The sequence below is a fragment of the Procambarus clarkii genome, chromosome 27 (genome assembly GCF_040958095.1).
Source record: "Procambarus clarkii isolate CNS0578487 chromosome 27, FALCON_Pclarkii_2.0, whole genome shotgun sequence".
NCBI classification, from domain to species: Eukaryota; Metazoa; Arthropoda; class Malacostraca; order Decapoda; family Cambaridae; genus Procambarus; species Procambarus clarkii.
The window spans coordinates 7,547,466-7,565,216 of NC_091176.1; the positions used below are offsets into that span (position 1 = coordinate 7,547,466).

General features: G+C 41.5%; 1 protein-coding gene across 1 annotated transcript in view; it reads left to right on the plus strand.

Moving 5' to 3' along the window:
- Nucleotides 1-17,751, plus strand: part of LOC123762720 (protein GPR107) — a 158,114-nt gene that overhangs the window by 53,570 nt on the left and 86,793 nt on the right. The window lies entirely within an intron of this gene.

Sequence of the window (17,751 nt, forward strand, 5' to 3'; positions counted from 1 at the left end):
GGCAATGTGGTTATTAAAGAAAACGGAAATTTCATGGCAAACTTGTATACAATCCCCAAGTCAATCGGATAAGAATTGGATTTTATAGAAATATTTGCTCAAATGACGCTTGAGCGCGGTGTTTGGTAACATTCAAGAAAAAAAAAGTGTGTTATGTTCAAGCGACATATACCTGCGAAAGTGATAACACTTTCATAAAGTGTTATCACAAAGTGATAAATTAATTAAACATTTTCACACACCGGGTTGTCACTGCTTTATCAGGGCAGCTTTTCCAAGAATGCGTTCACCTTTTCAAACATTCCAAACACTTCCCTGATCTCAGTTTAAGAGGCAGCATCCTCCCTTACCTCCTCATTCCCTTACTAATGGTGTAAATTGTTGATGAGGACCTGCCATACTTCCTTGTGAGATCAATCACACAGACACCACACTCATGCTTTGCTATAATTTCCTTCTTTAAATCCACAGTAATTGTGTCTTTCTTCCTCTTGACAACACTATCTTTAGCAAGCAGCTTCTTTGGAGACATCGTTTGTTACAAATTGTAGTCGCAAAACCACTAAAAACCCAAAGAAAAGCTCAAATAAATCCAGAGGGATGCTTGTCGTGTGAGATACAACAACAACACTGGCGTCGGAGGCGTCCGAGAATTTGCGAGAACCCGCGAGACGCTAGGAAGCGCCATGTGGTTTCACTCGTTAATATAGGCGAGCTCGTCAATAGAGACAAATTTGCTGCGATTGGCTTGCTCGTTACTGGAAAAACTCGTTAATAGAGCCACTCGTTAATAGAGGTTCCACTGTGTGTGTGTGTGTGTGTGTGTGTGTGTGTGTGTGTGTGTGTGTGTGTGTGTGTAATTACCTAAGTGTAATTACCTAAGTGTAGTTACAGGATGAGAGCTACGCTCGTGGTGTCCCGTCTTCCCAGCACTCTTTGTCATATAACGCTTTGAAACTACTGACGGTCTTGGCCTCCACCACCTTCTCACTTAACTTGTTCCAACCGTCTACCACTCTATTTGCGAAGGTGAATTTTCTTATATTTCTTCGGCATCTGTGTTTAGCTAGTTTAAATCTATGGCCTCTTGTTCTTGAAGTTCCAGGTCTCAGGAAGTCTTCCCTGTCGATTTTATCAATTCCTGTTACTATTTTGTACGTAGTGATCATATCACCTCTTTTTCTTCTGTCTTCTAGTTTTGGCATATTTAATGCTTCTAACCTCTCCTCGTAGCTCTTGCCCTTCAGTTCTGGGAGCCACTTAGTAGCATGTCTTTGCACCTTTTCCAGTTTGTTGATGTGCTTCTTAAGATATGGGCACCACACAACAGCTGCATATTCTAGCTTTGGCCTAACAAAAGTCATGAACAACTTCTTTAGTATATCGCCATCCATGTATTTAAATGCAATTCTGAAGTTAGAAAGCATTGCATAGGCTCCTTGCACAATATTCTTAATGTGGTCCTCAGGTGATAGTTTTCTATCTAGAACCACTCCTAGATCTCTTTCTTTATCAGAATTCTTTAAAGATTTCTCACATAATATATAGGTTGTGTGGGGTCTATGTTCTCCTATTCCACATTCCATAACATGACATTTATTAACATTAAATTCCATTTGCCAAGTGGTGCTCCATATACTTATTTTGTCCAGGTCTTCTTGAAGGGCATGACAATCATCTAAATTTCTTATCCTTCCTATTATCTTAGCATCATCAGCAAACATGTTCATATAATTCTGTATACCAACTGGTAGATCATTTATGTACACAATAAACATCACTGGTGCAAGAACTGAACCCTGTGGTACTCCACTTGTGACATTTCTCCATTCCGATACATTGCCTCTGATTACTGCCCTCATTTTTCTATCAGAAAATTTTTCATCCATGATAGAAGCTTACCTGTCACCCCTCCAATATTTTCCAGTTTCCAGAACAACCTCTTATGTGGAACTCTGTCGAAAGCCTTTTTTAGGTCCAGATAGATGCAGTCAACCCAGCCATCTCTTTCCTGTAATATCTCTGTGGCCCGATCATAGAAACTGAGTAAATTCGATACACAGGATCTTCCTGATCGAAAACCATACTGTCTGTCTGATATTATATCATTTCTCTCCAGGTGTTCTACCCATTTAGTTTTGATTAGCTTTTCCAATACTTTCACTATTACACTTGTCAATGATACAGGTCTATAATTGAGGGGGTCTTCCCTGCTGCCACTTTTGTAGATTGGAACTATGTTAGCCTGTTTCCACACGTCTGCTACGATTCCTGTACACAGGGATGCCTGAAAGATCAGGTGAAGTGGAATGCTGAGCTCAGATGCACATTCTCTCAGAACCCATGGTGAAACGCCATCTGGGCCAGCTGCTTTGTTCTTCCCGAGCTCCTTTAGCATATTTTCCACTTCATCTCTAGACACCTCTATCCGCTCTATGTTGTTCTCTGGAATTCTTATTGTGTCTGGTTCTCTGAAGATTTCATTTTGTACAAACACACTTTGGAACTTTTCATTTAATGTTTCACACATTTCCTTTTCATTTTCCGTGAATCTGTTTCCCATTTCCAACCTCTGGATATTATCCTTTACCTGCAATTTGTTGTTTATGAATTTGTAGAATAGGCCCGGTTCTGTTTTACATTTATCTGCTATCCCTTTTTCAAAATTTCTTTCTGCCTCTCTCCTTACTGCTGTATAATTGTTTCTCGCATCTTTGTATCGCTGGTATGTTTGGGGGTTTGGCCTCTTCCTATACTGATTCCATTTTTGTGTCTTTTGGTCTCTTGCCCTCTCACAATTTCTGTCGAACCAATCCTGTTTTCTGGTCCTGCATCTCTGTTTTGGTATGAATGTTTGTGTGCCTTCCTCGTATAGTTTTAAAAATTTGGCATACATTTCATTTACTTCCCTGCCTAGCAACAATTCTGTCCAATTACACTCATTAAAAAAATTTCGAAGTTCCCCATAGTTGCCTCTCTTTAAATCGAGTTTATCAACTGTTTCAATGTCCCCATTTTCTTCTAGATGATATCTTAAAGCATATTTAATGTCTAACAGGACGTGATCACTCTTTCCCAAGGGAGGAAGGTACTGGATGTCAAAAATCTCTTCTTCTTTCCTGGTGAATACTAGATCCAGTACTGACGGTATATCTCCTTCCCTCATTCTTGTGGCTTGCTTTATGTGTTGATACAAGAATGTCTCCAGAATGAGGTTCACAAATCTGCATGTCCAAAAGTCCTCCGTTCTTGCTTCATAGGCCTCCCAGTCTATTGCTCTAAAGTTGAAGTCCCCCAGTATCAACAGTCGTGATTTATCTTTATCTGCTTGTACAATAATATCTCTCATGACCATTATGAGGCCCTCTCGTTTGTCATCCAGTTCTTCCTTTGTCCACGTGTTGCTTGCTGGTGGGCTGTAGGTATTTACAATTATCAGGTTATCATCCTGATTCCAGACCTGCAATGCCATTATGTCAATATCTCGAGGGTTTTCAAATATTAACTCTTTTACCTTCAGGTGTTTTTTCACCAGTACAGCCACTCCTCCTCCCTTCCTAGTTTTCCTGTCACGTCTCCAAACTGAGTAGCCTCTTGGGAATATGACTTCATTTATTATATTTCCTTCAAGTTTCGTTTCTGATAATGCAACAATATCTGGGACCCTAAGCTGGATTATATCTTGCAACTCCAAAGTTTTTGACCTCACTCCATCTATGTTGGTATATACAATTTTCAGGAACATGTTCCCTTTTCCTTTGCTCTTTACTCCCCCTTCCACTACTGATCTTGTTGCTTTGTTTTTATGTACCATTTCACAAGCTTTCCAGTCCCTGTCACTTTGTAAAAAAAAGAATTTCTGTCTTCTTCATTTCTATCCCCATTTAGCCGTTTTGCCTCAATTAAGTTCATTTTCAGCTTTTCTCTGTCTTCCTTGGAGAGGTCTTGTCTTATTGACCAAGATTTGCCAACCTCATCACTCTGCAGTTTCCTGGCATTTCTTAGCACTTCCATCATGTTTTTCACTCCATTAAAGGTCACCCTTAAGGGGCGGTTCTTTTCTTTCTCATATTTTCCTATTCTTCTAAAATCACTGACATTTTCCTTTGAGCCTTCTCCTAAACCTACTATTTTCTCTATGATTTTCATCTCTTCTGCCGCTCGGTCCACCCTAGATGAAATTTCCTTCTCTAAACATCCAAAAATGATTATGGACTTAGTTCTATCTGCAGTGTTTTGTACCAGTTTACTGTTGGTAACCAGTTCTTTCCTAATTGCTTGCCTAATTTCTGCTTCTTGTTGGTCATTTCTGGTTTTGACTTCCGAACACACTTCTTTGATAGTCTCTTTCTCTTTTACAACTTGAGCATATGTCGCTTTTATTTCTTCTTTATACTTTTCTAGTTCTTTATTCACCTCCTCTATGTGAGTTGTCAGTGAAGTTTCCAGTTGGAGATCCTTACCTAACTCTATGTTAGCCCTTAGGCTTGCTTGGAGTTGTTCACCATATGAGTCTATTTTCTTGTTTATTTCTTCAAAGTCACCACACTTCACTTTCCATGCCTCATTTTCTTTCACTAGTTCCTTGATTTGCTCCTCCTGATTTGTTACCTTGTCTGTTAATGCAGTAATAATCTTACCTTGTTGAAGCATACTCCCTTTTAGAGTGCAAAGCTCACTCCAAAGAGCTCCATTGTCCTCTTCTAATTTAAGCACTTTTTCTTCATACTTCATTTGCATGTCCTCAATTATCTCTAACCTGCCAAGAACACCTCCTTTCCTTATATCTTGTGTTGAGAATCCTTTGAAACCATCATCTGATGGTGTGTCTACCTTCTCAGTGGGGGTGGTGGCGGCGGCCATCTTTGATTTTGTTCTAGTGTGTGTGTGTGTGTGTGTGTGTGTGTGTGTGTAAGTGTAAGTGTAAGTGTAAGTGTGTGTAAGTGTAAGTGTAAGTGTAATTACCTAAGTGTAGTTACAGGATGAGAGCTACGCTCGTGGTGTCCCGTCTTCCCAGCACTCTTTGTCATATAACGCTTTGAAACTACTGACGGTCTTGGCCTCCACCACCTTCTCACTTAACTTGTTCCAACCGTCTACCACTCTATTTGCGAAGGTGAATTTTCTTATATTTCTTCGGCATCTGTGTTTAGCTAGTTTAAATCTATGGCCTCTTGTTCTTGAAGTTCCAGGTCTCAGGAAGTCTTCCCTGTCGATTTTATCAATTCCTGTTACTATTTTGTACGTAGTGATCATATCACCTCTTTTTCTTCTGTCTTCTAGTTTTGGCATATTTAATACTTCTAACCTCTCCTCGTAGCTCTTGCCCTTCAATTCTGGGAGCCACTTAGTAGCATGTCTTTGCACCTTTTCCAGTTTGTTGATGTGCTTCTTAAGATATGGGCACCACACAACAGCTGCATATTCTAGCTTTGGCCTAACAAAAGTCATGAACAATTTCTTTAGTATATCGCCATCCATGTATTTAAATGCAATTCTGAAGTTAGAAAGCATTGCATAGGCTCCTTGCACAATATTCTTAATGTGGTCCTCAGGAGAGAGTGTGTGTGTGTGTGTGTGTGTGTGTGTGTGTGTGTGTGTGTGTGTGTGTGTGTGTGTGTGTTTGTTTGTTTGTTTGTTTGTTTGTGTGTTTGTTTGTTTCATTGAATATGACCGCATATTCTGTATTTATTATTTTCTGGTTTAGGGCTTCTATCCCTCTAACTATTTTCGTAGCATCAGGGCTTAATTGAAATAGGAGTTCTCCAAAACTCATTTTCGTACTTTTAAGGTGAAGAAAAGAAGTGATTTACTATAGAGTGTATTACACTTATTTGTATAATTTGCACGACGTTTCGAACCTCCATGGTTCATTCTCAAGTGAACAGATCTTACAATACTAGTTGATTTTATACCCGCATTAGGTCAGGTGATAATACAATGAAGGTGAAAACATGGGGGGATACATAAGGGATAAATGTGAGGTGAAACATAGAGGCTGCAGAAGGCTTATTGGCCCATATGAGGCATCTCCTATCCAAACACAAAGATTAATCCAGTGTAATTGGCCTGTTATGTTGGACATTGTCTTCTGTGTTGGCATCGATATGTTCTTGTCTTGTCCTTACTCTCATGGTGGGTAGAGTAAATAGTTCCGTGATTTGGGTGTTCATGGTAGGTCGCTCTATTCTTATGTGAATTGCCTCAAGAATTTGTAATCTTCTTGAATCTTGGGTTTTGTCTATTATGCAAGTATTCTTGTTCAACATTTCTCTTGTTAGAGTAATGTCATGGGCTTGTCTCATGTGATTCCTAGGGGCACCAGATTGAAGATGGCATGTCAAACGCCTCGTCAGCTTGGTCGACGTCATACCTATGTACTTACATTGAAGGTTACATCCTTCGTGGGGGCAAGTGTACATGTATACAACGCTTGACTGCTGTAGAGGGTTCTCCGTCGGCTTCGGGCTGTTTTTGATAAGGAGTTCGGAAGTCTTCTTGGTTTTGTAGAATATTATCAGGTTTATGTTTTGGTTAGGAGTAGTGCTTTTTACTCCTTTACGGATTATTTCTTTCATTATTCTTTCCTCTTTTATATGTTCACTGTGCATGGTTGATTTGTAATATAATTTTATTGGGGGTGTTGTGGTTTCTGTTCTAGGTTCTGAATTATACCAACGGTCCAAGTGTCTTCTTATAGCAGCGTTTATTTCCGCGTTGCTATATCCGTTGTTCACCAATACCTGAGTTACTCTTTCAAACTCTCTACTCACGTTGCTCCATTCAGAGCAGTGGGTAAGCGCTCGACGAATATAAGCATTGAGAACACTGGCTTTGTATCTTTGGGGGCACTCACTTCTTCCGTTCAGGCATAATCCAATGTTGGTGGGCTTGGTATAAACGTTGGTGCTTAAAGAGGTTCCTGTTTTTGTTATTAGTACATCCAAGAATGGCAGACTGTTATTTTCACTATTTTCATGTGTAAATCGGAGTACTGACTCTCTCTCTAGGTGTCTTTTTAGGTCAATTAGTTCATCTGAGTCTTTTACTATTACGAATATGTCATCTACATAACGGCAGTATACAGTTGGTTTTTGTCTGCTACTGAAGACCCTATCTTCGATGGTTCCCATATAAAAATTAGCAAATAAAACTCCTAAGGGGGAGCCCATTGCTACTCCATCTATTTGTAAATACATGTCTCCTTGTGGACTGATGAAAGGGGCTTCCTTTGTACATGCTTCGAGAAGACTTTTCAAGTGTGGCTCAGGTATGTCTAATTTGGGGGTGCTCTCGTCTCTGTATACTCTGTCCAGTATAATTCCTATGGTTGTGTCGACTGGGACGTTGGTAAATAGGGATTCAACGTCCAGGGAAGCGATGATTCCATCGGGCTGGGTAGATTTGATCAATTCTAGGAAATAGAATTGATCAAATTCTATTTGATCAATTCCTAGAATTGAATTCTAGGAATTGATCAAATAGAATTCTTTCCTAGAATTGATCAAATCTACCCAGCCCGATGGAATCATCGCTTCCCTGGACGTTGAATCCCTATTTACCAACGTCCCAGTCGACACAACCATAGGAATGATACTGGACAGAGTATACAGAGACGAGAGCACCCCCAAATTAGACATACCTGAGCCACACTTGAAAAGTCTTCTCGAAGCATGTACAAAGGAAGCCCCTTTCATCAGTCCACAAGGAGACATGTATTTACAAATAGACGGAGTAGCAATGGGCTCCCCCTTAGGAGTTTTATTTGCTAATTTTTATATGGGAACCATCGAAGATAGGGTCTTCAGTAGCAGACAAAAACCAACTGTATACTTCCGTTATGTAGATGACATATTCGTAATAGTAAAAGACTCAGATGAACTAATTGACCTAAAAAGACACCTAGAGAGAGAGTGAGTACTCCGATTTACACATGAAAATAGTGAAAATAACAGTCTGCCATTCTTGGATGTACTAATAACAAAAACAGGAACCTCTTTAAGCACCAACGTTTATACCAAGCCCACCAACATAGGATTATGCCTGAACGGAAGAAGTGAGTGCCCCCAAAGATACAAAGCCAGTGTTCTCAATGCTTATATTCGTCGAGCGCTTACCCACTGCTCTGAATGGAGCAACGTGAGTAGAGAGTTTGAAAGAGTAACTCAGGTATTGGTGAACAACGGATATAGCAACGCGGAAATAAACGCTGCTATAAGAAGACACTTGGACCGTTGGTATAATTCAGAACCTAGAACAGAAACCACAACACCCCCAATAAAATTATATTACAAATCAACCATGCACAGTGAACATATAAAAGAGGAAAGAATAATGAAAGAAATAATCCGTAAAGGAGTAAAAAGCACTACTCCTAACCAAAACATAAACCTGATAATATTCTACAAAACCAAGAAGACTTCCGAACTCCTTATCAAAAACAGCCCGAAGCCGACGGAGAACCCTCTACAGCAGTCAAGCGTTGTATACATGTACACTTGCCCCCACGAAGGATGTAACCTTCAATGTAAGTACATAGGTATGACGTCGACCAAGCTGACGAGGCGTTTGACATGCCATCTTCAATCTGGTGCCCCTAGGAATCACATGAGACAAGCCCATGACATTACTCTAACAAGAGAAATGTTGAACAAGAATACTTGCATAATAGACAAAACCCAAGATTCAAGAAGATTACAAATTCTTGAGGCAATTCACATAAGAATAGAGCGACCTACCATGAACACCCAAATCACGGAACTATTTACTCTACCCACCATGAGAGTAAGGACAAGACAAGAACATATCGATGCCAACACAGAAGACAATGTCCAACATAACAGGCCAATTACACTGGATTAATCTTTGTGTTTGGATAGGAGATGCCTCGTATGGGCCAATAAGCCTTCTGCAGCCTCTATGTTTCACCTCACATTTATCCCTTATGTATCCCCCCATGTTTTCACCTTCATTGTATTATCACCTGACCTAATGCGGGTATAAAATCAACTAGTATTGTAAGATCTGTTCACTTGAGAATGAACCATGGAGGTTCGAAACGTTGTGCAAATTATACAAATAAGTGTAATACACTCTATAGTAAATCACTTCTTTTCTTCACCTTAAAAGTACGAAAATGAGTTTTGGAGAACTCCTATTTCAATTAAGCCCTGATGCTAAGAAAATAGTTAGAGGGATAGAAGCCCTAAACCAGAAAATAATAAATACAGAATATGCGGTCATATTCAATGAAACATGTTTGAAAGAAAACCTGCTGCCAGTATACACCAATATATATATATATATATATATATATATATATATATATATATATATATATATATATATATATATATATATATATATATATATATATATATATATATATATATATATATATATATATATATATATATATATATATATATATATATATATATATATATATATATATATATATATATATATATATATATATATATATATATATATATATATATATATATATATATATATATATATATATATATATATATATATATATATATATATATATATATATATATATATATATATATATATATATATATATATATATATATATATATATATATATATATATATATATGTCGTACCTAGTAGCCAGAACTCACTTCTCACTTCTATATATATATATATATATATATATATATATATATATATATATATATATATATATATATATATATATATATATATATATATATATATATATATATATAAATAAAATCAAATAAAATCAAATCTGAGGAAAAATCCTTAGTCGGAGTCCCTAAGGCAGTTTACATTCTGGCAACTCTTGTGACGACACTGGTGCCAAGCGTATCGGCGCCTGCCCTACCCTTGGATCACATCGGTGGCGTGGAGAGGGTGGATCTGCTGCATGGGCAACAGCTGATCCTCCATAATTACTGCCCAGGCCTGTGCCCTGGAGAGGACACTCCAGCATCGCCTTGGCGATGGCTCAACACGGGAAGTGACAGTTACCGGTGATAAGCCTACCACTCAATTGGCGTAGAGTAAGGCGCCAGGGGTTGCTTCCGTCGGTGGGAGAAATCATCCGATTTCATAGGACAGCTACCGCCCGTCTCAAGCTGGGCAGCCCCCAGCCAGTAAGGTGCTGTCCCGCCACGGTTCGCCTGCTCCACTGGGTGCATGGAGCTTAGGCCACAATCCAATAAGCGGATCGTTAACCCATGCACCAGGCAAAAGAGAACAAACACAGAGCCACCCAGCTCTCAAACTGGGCACATGGAATGTAAGGACCATGACACCGGGTCTCTTGGAAGATCTACTGGAAGTGAACGATGCCCACAAGACAGCTGTGATCAACAATGAACTGCGCAGGCTCCAGATGGACATAGTCACCCTGCAGGAGATACGTCTGCCCGCAACCGGCAGCATACGGGAGAAGGACTTTACCTTCTTCTGGCAGGGCAAACCACCAGAAGAGGTAAGGGAGCATGGCGTTGGCTTTGCCATCAGGAACAGGTTGTTAGGGTCCATAGTACCGCCTATGGAGGGGTCTGCAAGGATCATCAAACTTCAGCGTCATACGGCAGTAGGAATGGTCAGCCTCATCAATGCTTACGCACCAACACTGACCTCCTCTACCGAAGCGAAGGACAAGTTCTATGATGACCTCGGCCTAGCTCTCAGAGACATACCTCAACAAGAGCCAGTCTTCCTCCTGGGAGATTTTAATGCAAGAGTTGGTTCTGATCACAGCTCTTGGCCTTCCTGCCTGGGCCAGTTTGGATTTGGGAAGATGAATGAGAGTGGGCAGCGCCTCCTGGAGTTCTGCTGCCGTCATGATCTCTGCATCACCAATTCCTTCTTCGACACCAAGCACCAGCATAAGGCTTCCTGGAGACATCCCAGGTCTAAGCATTGGCACCAACTCGACCTGGTGCTTACGGGGCGTAACAATCTGAGAAATGCCAAACTGACCCGCAGCTTCCAGAGCGCAGATTGCAACACCGACCACTCTCTCGTCGTTTGCAGAGTAAAGTTCCAGCCCCGGAAAATCCACAGAGCAAAGAAGGAGGGAAGACCACGCATTAACGTAAACAAGACCCGTGACCTTCACAAGGTGGAGGAATTCACTGCGGCGCTGGTAAATGCCCTTCCTGTACCCCCCTGCGATAGCGCAAGTGAGAGGTGGTTACATCTCAGGGGCACTATTTTCAACACTGCTATGTCCACCTTCGGTAAGAGGCAGAACAAGTCAGCAGATTGGTTCGAGGCCAGTGCAGAGGAACTGTTACCCCTCGTAGAGGAAAAGAGACGCGCTCTCTCATCCTACAAGAACCTGCCCTCAGAAAGGAACCTACAGGCCCTCCGTACTGTCCGCAGTAGAGTTCAACAAACTGCGAGGCGTTGTACTAACGATTATTGGCTTCGACTCTGTTCCAGCATCCAGACTGCGGCCATTATCGGCAACATAAGAGGCATGTACGAAGGGATCAAACAGGCAACAGGGCCCTACACAAAACCGGACGGCTCCTCTAAAGTCAGCCACTGGAGAGATCATTAAAGACCGTGATCAACAGATGAATCGCTGGGTGGAACATTACTCCGAACTCTACTCCAGAGAGAACTTGGTCAGCGTAGAGGCTTTGGATGAAATTGAATGCCTGCCCATCATGGAAGAACTTGATCTTGAACCAACTGTGGAAGAAGTTGAGAAAGCAGTGGATTCACTTTCCTCAGGGAAGGCCCCAGGAGACGACGGGATTCCGCCTGAAGTTCTCAAGTGCGCTCGTGGAACACTTAAATCTGAGCTTCATGAACTTCTGTGTCAGTGCTGGAGGGAGGGCTCGGTGCCACAAGACATGAGAGATGTAAACAACTATCGTGGCATATCCCTCCTCAGCGTCGTTGGCAAACTCTTTGCTAGGGTCGTTTTGGTCAGGCTTCAGATTCTTGCCGAAAGAGTGCACCCCAAGTCAGTGTGGTTTCTGAGCAGAGAGGTCGACCACTGACATGGTGTTCTCCCTGAGACAGCTCTCTCAGAGTACCTGTTGCACCTCTGCTTTTCAATGGGGGTATTTAGCACATCCTGCCATGCCTTCTGGTCTCATGTGCTGATATTTCTGTGTACAGGTTTGGGACCAGCCCCTCTACTATTTTCCATGTGTAAATTATTATGTATCTCCCCTGCCTGCGCTCAAGAAATGCAGATTTAGGTTCTTTAGTCGGTCCCAATAGTTTAGATGTTTTACTGAGTGGATTCTAGCAGTAAAGGATCTCTGCACGCTCTCCAGGTCAGCAATTTCTCCAGCTTTGAAAGGGCTGTCATTGTGTAGCAGTACTCCACTCTAGAGAGCACTAGCATCTTGAAAAGTATCATTGGTATAGCATCTCTAGTGTGAAAGGTTCTTGTTATCTAACCTGTCATTTTTCTTGCAGTTGTGACTGCTACTTTATTGTATTCTTTAAATGTAAGATCTTCCGACATCAGTACACCCAAATCCTTTACATTGCCTTTACATTCTATGCTATGATTTGACTGCATTTTGTACGTGGTTTTCTTTTTTATATTTCAATTTTTTTCCAACGTCCAACGTCCTGGCGGATGGCCTTTCCCGGTTCATTCCCCTGTCCACAAAATGGATGGTCGATGCAGAATCATTCAGTTAGCTCTGCCAGACGTTCGGACGCTCGGAGATGGACCTCTTCACGTTAGTGTGGTCGAGGTGTCTTCCAGTATACTGAATGTGACGCCCTTCCCTGACCGCGAGGCAGTTGGAATTGAAAAGGACTGGTCGAGGTGTGGATTCCTGTACCTACCTCTTTTCCCCGGTTCAGCTGTTGCTCTAGGCTCTAGCTCGTTTGGAGACTTACCGAGGAAGAGTTTTCTTCTTGGCCCCATGGTGGCTGGCCCTGCCCTGGTTTCAGGCGTTGCTTCCTCAGTGTCCGAACCCGGAGGTTTTTTGCAGCTCTGCCTCTTTTAACAGATCGGTCCGGTCCTGTTACGAGACTTGTTCGCACCTCTCCTCGAGGCTTCGCTTTTGGTCTTTTTGACTCGAGTCTATCACCATCTGTATGGTGATCAGGTGGCTTCTTTGATGGTGTCCCACTTGCGGGCTTCGTCTCAGCGGCAATATGAAGTTTCATGGTGGTCCTTCCGTTTCTTTTTGTCTCTTCATCGCTGTTCTTCACTTTCTGTTAATGTTCTTTTGTCCTTTCTTTCGTGGCTGGTTCAGGACCATCATCTTATGCCGAATATTGTCGCCTCATCGTGCGAAGTTGGCGGAGCCGCTGCAGCTTGCTTTTGGGATTGATGTTACTTCTGCGTCATTTCACAAGCTGTCTCGAGCGTTGTTTAACCTCCAGCCTATTCATGCATCACCTGAGCCATCTTGGTATTTGGACAGAGTGCTCTTGTTTCTGTCTTCGCCTCGGTTTGTTGTGGCCTCTTCAGTTCAGGATTGTTTTCCATAGCTCTTTTCTTGTTGACATTGGCCTCTGGGGTTCGGGTTTAGGAAGCGTCATGCTCTCCTCTGGTGCAGGGGTTTCTGCTCTTTTGGTCGTGGTGATAGGTTTGTTCGTTTGCAGCCGTCTCCTTCTTTTCTGCCGAAGAATAAGACGGCTGCTTTCCCGAGGGATCCTTGGGTTGTTGATGCTTTGGTTGGTCAGGCCGGGGTGCATCATGTGTTGTGTCCGGTTGCGGTTCTCCGCCGTTATTTGTGTGCCATGGCCTCTGTGGCCGGGGACGCGCTTTTTGTTGATCCAGTTTCCCTTCTTTCCTGTTCTCAGTTCGAGTCTCAGGTTTTCTGCAGGGTTATTCGGTCTAGTCTGCCTTTGGTCTATCCCTGTTCCCATGACGTTCGTAAGTTTACTGCGCTTTCCTGCTGTCTTTGGTAACATGTCCTGGGGGCGGGGCGCACGAGTTGCCACGAATATATTTATGTTCATTTTTTGCGCACAGTTCCAAATACATTTTATTTGTTTTTACATGCTAATCCTATGTATAATGAACATGTACACTATATTATGGCAGTAAAACATCCGTACTGTCCGAAGACACTGTGTTACGTGCATGACACTTGTGTACACATATGTTGCACACATATTTACCATGTATCATGCTAATTTATGTATATATACAATCTATTTACACACTATACACTGTCACACACTATATACATTCACCATCAACACATTCAGAACACTGCGAGTGTGAGCAGCCACACCCAGCCTCCAGGGAGTCTCCCTGCCTCACTCCAACATCTTACTCGCCAACATTACTCCTCCCACCATACTTTTATTGTTTTTATTACACTGTTTACACATGTTATATATACCTATCTACATCTTTTATTTACCAGAACTGTGCAAGTAAGCCGGTATTGTGAGAGCACAAGTGGCCACCATACAACAAACTGGAAAAGGTGCAACGACATGCCACTAAGTGGCTCCCAGAACTGAATGGACAAGAGCTACGAGGAGAGGTTAGAGGCATTAAATATCCAAAAACTAGAAGATAGAAGAAAAAGAGGCGATATGATCACTATGTTCAAAATAGTAACAGGAATCGATAAAATTGATAGGGAAGAATTCCTGAGACCCGGAACTTCAAGAACAAGAGGTCATAGATTTAAACTAACGAAACAAAGCTGCCGGAGAAATATACGAAAATTCACTTTTGTAAATAGAGTGGTAGACGGTTGGAACAAGTTAGGTGAGAAGGTGGTGGAGGCCCAAACCGTCAGTAATTTCAAAGCGTTATATGACAAAGAGTGCTGGGGAGACGGGACACCATGAGCGTAGCTCTCATCCTGTAACTACACTTAGGTAATTAAACTTAGATAATTACACTGTATGAGAAATCACAGCAGACACCAGACGACGCTACAATTACAACGTCACCTCCCTCACCAAAATAGCTCCTCTCAACATACTCCTGTTGCTGTTACTACACCATATACACACACACTGTATATACCCATGTACATGTGTTCCCCATAGCTAACCACGAAGCTAGTATGGTGAGCAAAACAAGAGTGGCTGCGACACATAGTGAGGCTACCTCAATTCTCTCCCTTCCTCACCAAAATTCCTCCTTCCACAATACTTTGCACAATGCTAATTATAACCACAATCCTGGTCACTAATTCCTGTATTTTTTTTTTTTTTTTTTTTTTTAGATATATACAAGAGTCGTTACATTTTTGTACAGCCACTAGTACGTGTAGCGTTTTGGGCAGGTCCCTGGAATACGACCCCCGCCGCGAAGAATCGTTTTTACATCCAAGTAGACATTTTACTGTTGCGTTAAACAGAGGCTACAGTTAAGGATTTGCGCCCAGTAAATCCTCCCCGGCCAGGATACGAACCCATGACAAAGTGCTCGCAGAACGCCAGGCGAGTGTCTTACCATTACACCACGGAGACTGGTAATGAGAATGAAGAATGAATAATTGAGGACAAGTTTATTTTGAAAAGGAACCTAAGAAGTCGTTTGAAGATGCCTAGATGGACGAAATAATGCTGTGGTGCTGTGGCTACCGCTGTGAACATCGTGAACAGCATTGAATCACTGATATTTGAACATTGTACCCAGTCATTATCACACTCAGGCTCTTCTATAATACTATCATGGCTAAATAAGACATGTTATGTATATATTTTGACAATATTAGGTGATGCTGTGGTCAGACGCTGAACAGCAGTGGTGTGCGCTAATGCTGCGTGCACCGGCCTTGGTTGCTCACTCACTACTGAGGCTCTCAACACCCGAGAATGCAGACCACAAATTTTTTTAAAGATGGCATCTGTTTACAAGAGCCCTGAGGAAGCTGATGTGAACCCCATGTAGCCGCGGGAGTTTTGAATGGAAAGTGAAAAATACAAATACCCGGAGGCGCGTAGCACACCCCAGACGTGGGCCTGCAGGCGCGTTTCGTAGTTAAAGGGTTAAAGGTTGAGCCAGAAGAGAAGTGGTAAAAAATCATATAGTCTTTCATAAACAGTCTTGATACACTGACTGCATTTAATACAATATCTGTAACCTAGAGGTACCCAAAAATTACACCACTATAATTACACACCATAATTCAAAATTCATAATTTCCCAAATTCAAAAATATAATTCAGAAGGTGCCACCCCTTATGACAACATCTCCATCAGAGGAGCTCCAGGATATTTCAACAGTTCTAAGTATTGTGGTATATTTTGATGATAGTGAGTGGTGTCATGAGGAACATAAAGTAGTTGTGCTTTAGAAAAATAGGTGAAATAACATGAATGTGCCAAGGGAAGTGAAAAAAAATTGGATGAGAAAAAGTTGCTCTAGTGTTCACAGTGCAGACAACAACATTCAAGATGGCCGCTGGCAAAAAGAAAAACAAAACAAAGCTAGATTTTGGTGCTTTTAATGAAGAAGGCATTGATGTAAACAGTCTACACAAGTTAGCAAAATTTGATATTATATTGAACTGTCATGTAGAAAATCAGCAAATTGAAAGAAAGTAATGAGCACTTGAGTAACAAAGTAATAGGCCATGAGGGGTTAGTGAAAGACTTATGCAAGGACAAGACTCAATTGGAAACAAATTGCAAAGACATGGAAGAGGAAAATAAACTCTTAAAAACTGCTTACTAAGAAGTTAAAGCAAATTTAAACATAAATGACTACAATAGGTTAGGTAAGGAAATTCAACAGGAGAAAACAGCTTTTAGTCAGCACAGATGGAGGAAGTTACACAGGAAATAGAACAGTGTAAGAAAGATATGTAACTCACCTATGCACAAGTGGCCAAGGAGAAGGAGAAAATTGAAGCAGCAGTAGAGGAAGCCAAACACTGCAGCAACCAAGATAAAACAAACATTAGGCTGGAAGTCAGAAAGGAACTGGCACCAAATCCTAAATACAGTAGGTGCAAAACACAGTTGATTGAAGGTCTCTGATAATTTTTGGTGGCAAAGAAAAGGAGATAACATTTAGGTCAGAAAGAGCGGTAGAAGAAGGAAAAGTAGTAGATAAAATTGTTGGCTTCGTAGAAGGTCTTACTACCATACATACCTTACATACCATACTACTTACTTAGGGAGCCGGTCGGCCGAGCGGACAGCACGCTGGACTTGTGATCCTGTGGCCCTGGGTTCGATCCCAGGCGCCGGCGAGAAACAATGGGCAGAGTTTCTTTCACCCTATGCCCCTGTTACCTAGCAGTAAAATAGGTACCTGGGTGTTAGTCAGCTGTCACGGGCTGCTTCCTGGGGGTGGAGGCCTGGTCGAGGACCGGGCCGTGGGGACACTAAAGCCCCGAAATCATCTCTCAAGAAGCTAGAAGAAAAAGATCATTATGTTCAAAATAGTAACAGGAATCGATAAAAATTGATAGGAAGAATTCCTGAAACCTGGAACTTGAAGAAGAAGGGGTCATAGATTTAAACTCATGAAACAAAGCTGCTGGAGAAATATAAGAAAATTAAGTTATGTAAACAGAGTGGTAGACGGTTGGAACAAGTTAAGTGAGAAGGTGGTGGAGGCCAAGACCGTCAGTAGTTTCAAAGCGTTATATGACAGAGTGCTGGGAAGACGGGACACCACGAGCGTTGCTCTCATCCTGTAACTATACATAGGTAATTACACAGAAATCACAATAGCATGATATATCATCTGGGATCATCCTGGATGTAAGTTTGAACCCTCATCACTGCCTTTGTGGATTTATACACCACTATAATTTTAGGTATTATTT